The 6,364-nt window shown below is 34.3% G+C and overlaps 1 pseudogene; it reads right to left on the bottom strand.

Moving 5' to 3' along the window:
- Nucleotides 1–3,814: 3,814 nt before the first annotated feature.
- LOC114391549 lies at nt 3,815–4,757 on the bottom strand (annotated as a pseudogene).
- Nucleotides 4,758–6,364: the final 1,607 nt, after the last annotated feature.

Here is a 6,364-nt window from a genome sequence, read left to right as displayed (position 1 = left end):
CTTTTCCTTTTATTGTTTTGTGTTCTGAGCTTTGAGGAGTCACTGTCTCACTTGATTTGTTGGTCATTGTGTTTTGTTTTTGTTGGATTTTTCACTTCTGAAAGACCTAGAAGGTAAAAGCCTATATGACCTTTTTGAAAAAGGAAAATGAAAGGAAGACAACTATGGGTTTGTAGGGCTTGTTTTTGGTGTTGTGGGGTTTGTGTAAGGGTTTATAGGGTTCATGTATGGGGTTGTGGGTGTGTTTGTCCTATTGAGCCAGGTGCTTGAGAAATTGTTGTTGGGTTTAGTGTAGGAAATAAATTTGTTGTGGCTGGAGTTGTATGGTTTACTACAGGAACTGCATCCAACTTGGTATCAAATTCATATGAGATTTGTTGTTTCTCTTCTCTGAATGTTGTGGCTTTACTTAGGCCTGCAAAAGAAACCAAGGATCTTTCAACTCTTCACCAGGACAAATGAAAAGTAATAGCTGAAATTGAACTAGTAAACCTGAATAATTTAACTCATAAGTGTTTGTGTGATTGCTCCCTCTCATGTTTTAAAATTAATTTGCTTATCAATTGTTAACTCTAGTATCTCAGTAGTGTCTCCGTCTAAATGAAAAATTTAATTTGCTTTTCCATTTTGTGAGGTTGTCTTGCACTGTTTGAAATGTTGTTATCAAATGGCTTTCTTATCCTCACTATTGTAATACTGTCTCAAAGAACCAATCTCATTAAATGTTGCTGATAATCCGTGATAAGGAATTATTTGTAGGATACCTTGAACCAAGATGAAGCCTCAGCTAAGCCTTCCTTTCGTGATAATCCATTATAGGACATGTGGGGCTTTTTATTTGTAGGATACCTACCTACCAATAATAATCTGTATGGGGTTGGTGGCTTGTCATGCAAATTTTGTGTCTTGCAAATACGTGTATCATAGAATTAGTAATCTAAGATCCTTCTAATCTAGATGCTTGTTTCTAAAGTTGTACAAATACTACTCGCTTGTTCAAGACAGCTATATATACAACAAAACAGCCATGAAATAATGAAACGCAAAAGTGGAAAACCTTATTATTTAGAAAATCTGGAGTCAATGGAGTTGTACATCATCAGATAATGAAATGCCACAAGGAACAACCAATGAACACCAAAGAGGGAAGAAAAGAGTTTCTTTGAGCACAAACACCAAGCTCCAACTTTCTAAGATTTTGGGATTTTATTGACACATGTTCAACTTGCTAAACACAAAAACAACAACACAACTTAACCGTGTGAGTGTAAACAACAATTTTAAAAGCAAAACTTAATAGGTTTGTCTTTCTACTTGTTCTATAGGAGATGTGTTTCCTAGAGATTTATATAGGCATCATTATAAATTTCCTCTGCAAAGCATTTAATAGTCTTTGTGATGCATTGGAATGATCACTTTTCTCTATCGCCATTTTGTTGTCAGATCATAATTATAATATCTCTATCTAGTATTTCTTTTTCTCTTAGAGTGTCTTTTAGAATGACAGTGTCTATACATATATTTTTCTATAAAGCAGTAGTGAAACCTATACATTGGATGATTTAAGTAAATAACAAAACAAAGAAGGGAGAGTAAAAATTAAAAACTTAAAAAAACTGTCTAGCGTGCATAAGGCCTCACCTAGCCTGCATAAGGCCTCATATGCCCTGATATGATTGGTTTGATATACACAGCTCATTGAAAAACTGATATGTTTGTTGTGTTAACATGTTTTCTTCATGAATGATTATCAGGTGTTGTGGCCTGAATGTGGTTGGCAGTCAGTTTGTTTGATTATTGTTGCTGCTATTAGAAAAGTTTATAGGAAAGCTACATTGTGCACTCATCCTGATAAAGTACAACAGAACGTACATTTGCTTCATCTTTTCTGCTGCTGTTAAACCCAATGAGTGTCACTCAATTAAGCCCAAAATTACTATTGTTGTTAAATCCAATGAGAAATTCATTACTGTTGCGCTATTAAACCCAATGAGTGTCAGTCAATTAAGCTTCATCTTTTGTTTCCTAGGAACTCTGTAGCTAGAAGATACATTTCATTGGGTTTTAGTGGTCAGCTGATCGAGGTACGAGGTTTGTTTGCTACGTCATCAGTCTCTTTGCTAGACTTGCTATACGTAATCTTGCAGATACTGAGGTACGACTTGATCGAGGTACGAGCTGATGAAGATACATTTCCTTGATATTTTTGTATGCTTTGCTGTGCTGATGATTTTGTTGGTGAGAATTGCAATTGTGATGTCATGCTATCTTGAAACACAAGATGACAATTAAAAAGATATTGATTAGTATGAATAATAGGGAAGTTAGGCCTTAATTGTCATGTTATTTTGAGAAAGAGCTCATAAAATCTCTGAACCTTGTTCATATATTCGTCCGAACTGTGAGTGTTCTAGTGAAAATGAAGAAATCTCCTACTAAAGGACATCGATAAGCAATTCACAAAGTAAACAAGGCTGATAGTGTATGCTGTTTCTTGAATATGTAGTGTATATTTTATATTCTGTAGTTGCTTTTTGAAGGATAATTCATTGTTCACCTATGTAGTGTGTATCTAGATTCAATTCATGGTTGTGTGTCTTTCAATTTACGTGCATCCAAATATACTAATATTATAGGAGTCGTACACCCGAGTGGGTGTTGACCTTGGTCAATACTTTGCTACATGAGTTAGTTATGCCTTTTTCAGACTTAGGTGTTCTATAATACAAATTGAACCTTAACTCTAGTTTAGAACTGTTTCAATTTCAATAATGATGGAAAGGGGGGAAAAGATATTTGAGTTTGGGGTTTTATGCACCATACCTTTCATCCTCTTTCTTTTAGACAACTTTGTTTTTAGTTTTTACTAATAGGAAGAAAAGGAAAAAGATAATAAAAGGTAAAGCAACTAAATATTTAGTGGGATTATTCAAAAAAAATTATGAGATTGATTCTATCAAATAAATGATGAAATTTAATAGTATTTCAATGGCAAGACAATTGAGATATATAAGTCTAAGTTAGAACATTAAATTAAAATAAATAAATTATCAAATTAAAACTTAAAATCATTAACTTTTCTCTTGGAAATTAAAATATGAACTTTAATTGATTTGTGTTTCTGGGTAATGAGTCAATTTACATCACAATCATACGTAGTTAAGGATTTGATGTCATAAGACCAATCTATGGCTGGAACGACAGTTTGTCATGCATAACAGCCAAGCGCCAAAGACTTTTCGCGCAGAAGTCTCTTGGGATGATGCGATCCATTTTGCGTCTTCGTGAAATCAATTAAAGTTGGAAACTTGTCATAGACATGTAGAGATCAAAAGGAGACAAGAGGAAAAAGAAGTCGAAAATGAAATAAGAATATACAGATGAAACGATCAAGTAATACAAATCCTTGTAATTGGAAGCTTAAAATTAAAACCATCCCTTGCAATGCAATTTTGTAGTGTTAGTCCTTAGATATTTGGATTTGGGTCTAGTTCAACCCCAAAAGGTAACTCAAAATGTAAAAATTGTCTTTTACTTATAAACTTTATTTTGGTCATATCATTAATCGGTAAAGTATTTCCAGCATGTAGTGCATACACACGACAGACCATTCTATCCAAATTTAAGGCATGTCTTGACCCCTAAGCTGTATGGCAATATTTTAATTAGACTAAGAACCCAATCACTCTGGTCTGTACCTTCAATCTCTAATAGCTGGCCACTAAGGCCAGCTTGTAGTGAACTTGGAAGATCAACTTTGAATACATTTAGTTAGAGATGCCTGTGTGTTTGTGACATTCATAATTGTGCACAATCATACATATGTTACAGCTTCAAGTTTGCTATTAAGTATAGGCTCATTCATGGCATTATCTTCACAACTGCAACTTCCACATCCATTGTCTGCATGTGCACACTGAGTGTTCATCTCAACCAACATCCCTTTAGGACTACAATCTATAGGAACATGAATGTTAACAGAATTTGAACCCAGCTTAATACCCTTACCCTTGGGCAGGGATATCCATGGCTTTGTCCCCTTGCCAATAGTGAACACATTGCCCATACAAGTAGCAAATTCATGCCCAGTGGCATCTTGCACATGAAAGCTACCCTTATGCTTCTCCCTATTCTTAATCACTCCAACACGCCCCCTGTTTCTTCCACCTGTTACCATAACTACATTCCCAACATCAAATTTGATAAAAATTGACAATCTTGTTTTCCTCCAGATCCAGCTTAACAGTGTCATTAGCCCTGATGAGAGGGTTCGGGTAATGGAGGTGCGACCATCATAGGTGTTTAGGTATGGGATACCTTTCGGGCCAAACTGCACTGACCTAACCTTGCAGAGCTTGAACTGCCATTTACACAACATACAAACAATATATTGTAAACCATAACCATTAAGTAGGAAAAATTGTAACTCCAAAATAAAATAAAATAAAAAAAACTATTCAAGTCCTGAAATTGACATTTAAAAGGTTCATTAGCATCAACACATTTGTTAGCCTATATATAAGATAACTAAACACAACAAAGCTACAGTCAATAATAGTATAATAGCACCTAGCCTGCAAATGAATCACAATATTCAATATAAACCATATAAAAAGTACCTTTGCCTCATCATCCCTGATGGAATGAAGACGGAATCGGCCTTTAGTGTCATAGAGCAGGCGGAAGTTCTCATTTGTTTTTGGGATTGAAACAGCATCTGTATAGAGATAAAAAGAAATCATTCATCGAGCTAAATCAATATAATTATAGAACCATATTGGGACAGACAAAAGGTGTTTTTGGCGGGGGAGAGAGCCTAGTGGAAGCTTCTACAACTATTATTTTTTGTCTTCACCCTCCAGTACATCAGGGGAATGAAAAGACCTAACTAATCCAAAGTTCGGATAGGAACTGTTTCTGCAACTAATTTTTTGTTCTTTAATTTTCCATAGATTAAATGTGTAACCATAGATTACATTCTTATCCAAACTTTGGTTTTTAGTTTTTGGTTGGAGCAAGCTAATTGAAATTGCTTAAAATAGACTCAAAGATGGAGTACCTTCAATAATTTAACACAAATTAAATGCATCTCTAAATAAGCTACAGGATGCAAAGAAGGAAAATGCAGATATGAGATTCAAACATGCATCTCTAATGTATATTTTTATATACTATATTTTATAGTTTTAGATGTTCATTGCATGAAAAATTGAGTTTGACATTTGATTGACGTAGAAAATTTCATACTTATCATTCAATGTCGTGTCAAAACTAAACACTAGGCACTACATTGTATTAAGTCCAGTATCTGATGTTTCCTCACAATGCTAGATGAGGAAGTGACAAATGGCATCTATTCTATGAAAGGCTGGGCACTCTAGAATAGATTCCATTTCTATTAAGAGTCCTAGTGTCTAATTCTTGACCCATTTTGAATGGTGTACTATATGATGATGTAAATGGGATAATGGTTTCTGAATTTGGCAGTTTTTATACCTATTTTTTGTTTATATTACAGATTCGGTGTCTTGGTGTGGGACCATCTGATCCTAACTCCAAAACTCATTACTTTCATTTTGTTAGTGCCATGATTTCGATTTGTTGTACTGCACATCTCAAATCTCATCTATTCCCTTCCGATTTGCTTACTTTATTGTTAATCCCAACTTTTGATATCTCATCTAATTTGAAGAATTACTTTTTATAATGGCTGTTATTTTTACTCTTATGGGGCACTTGCCTTGGATGATGGTTTGTGCTTCCCTCATCCTCATTTTCTCTTCCTTTTTATGTTCAACATAATGCTGCAATTAACCAAATGCAACCAATGGAAACCTGATAACATGACCAAATAGAAGTCACAAACACAACTTCCCAACACGCTAAGAATTTCATAAACCAAAATCAGCTTAAATGAAACTGCAAATAATGAACTTATTAGGAAAATTAGGAAGAACAACAAACACTTTTGACATCATTGACGTAGCCATCATGATCTAACGAGAACTCAAATTATGGATAGAAAACAAGTAGCTCTCAAATACCTATGTGAATATAGTACAATATAGCAATGTGAGTGAAGTAGATAGCAAGGGAAGCCTATTTATACTCCTAATTCCAATTAAGGTTTAGATAACTATAATATCCCAGATACACTTGTCTTGTTTCAATTGAGTTCCTTCAAGTTCAATTGAATCACAAATGTATGATTAATGTTTTAATTTCATGGGATTAAGGCTAATTTGGCTGGTTCTTCCTCTGAAATATAAATGAATGTCTAAGCCGACCAAACCGATTCATCTTATGTTGTCCTCTTCATCAAAAAACCTTATACTATTGATTAAATTCAGAAGAAGCAAAGAAA

The sequence above is a fragment of the Glycine soja genome, chromosome 17 (genome assembly GCF_004193775.1).
Source record: "Glycine soja cultivar W05 chromosome 17, ASM419377v2, whole genome shotgun sequence".
NCBI lineage: Eukaryota > Viridiplantae > Streptophyta > Magnoliopsida > Fabales > Fabaceae > Glycine > Glycine soja.
This window is presented reverse-complemented; position numbering and strand designations above follow the sequence as displayed.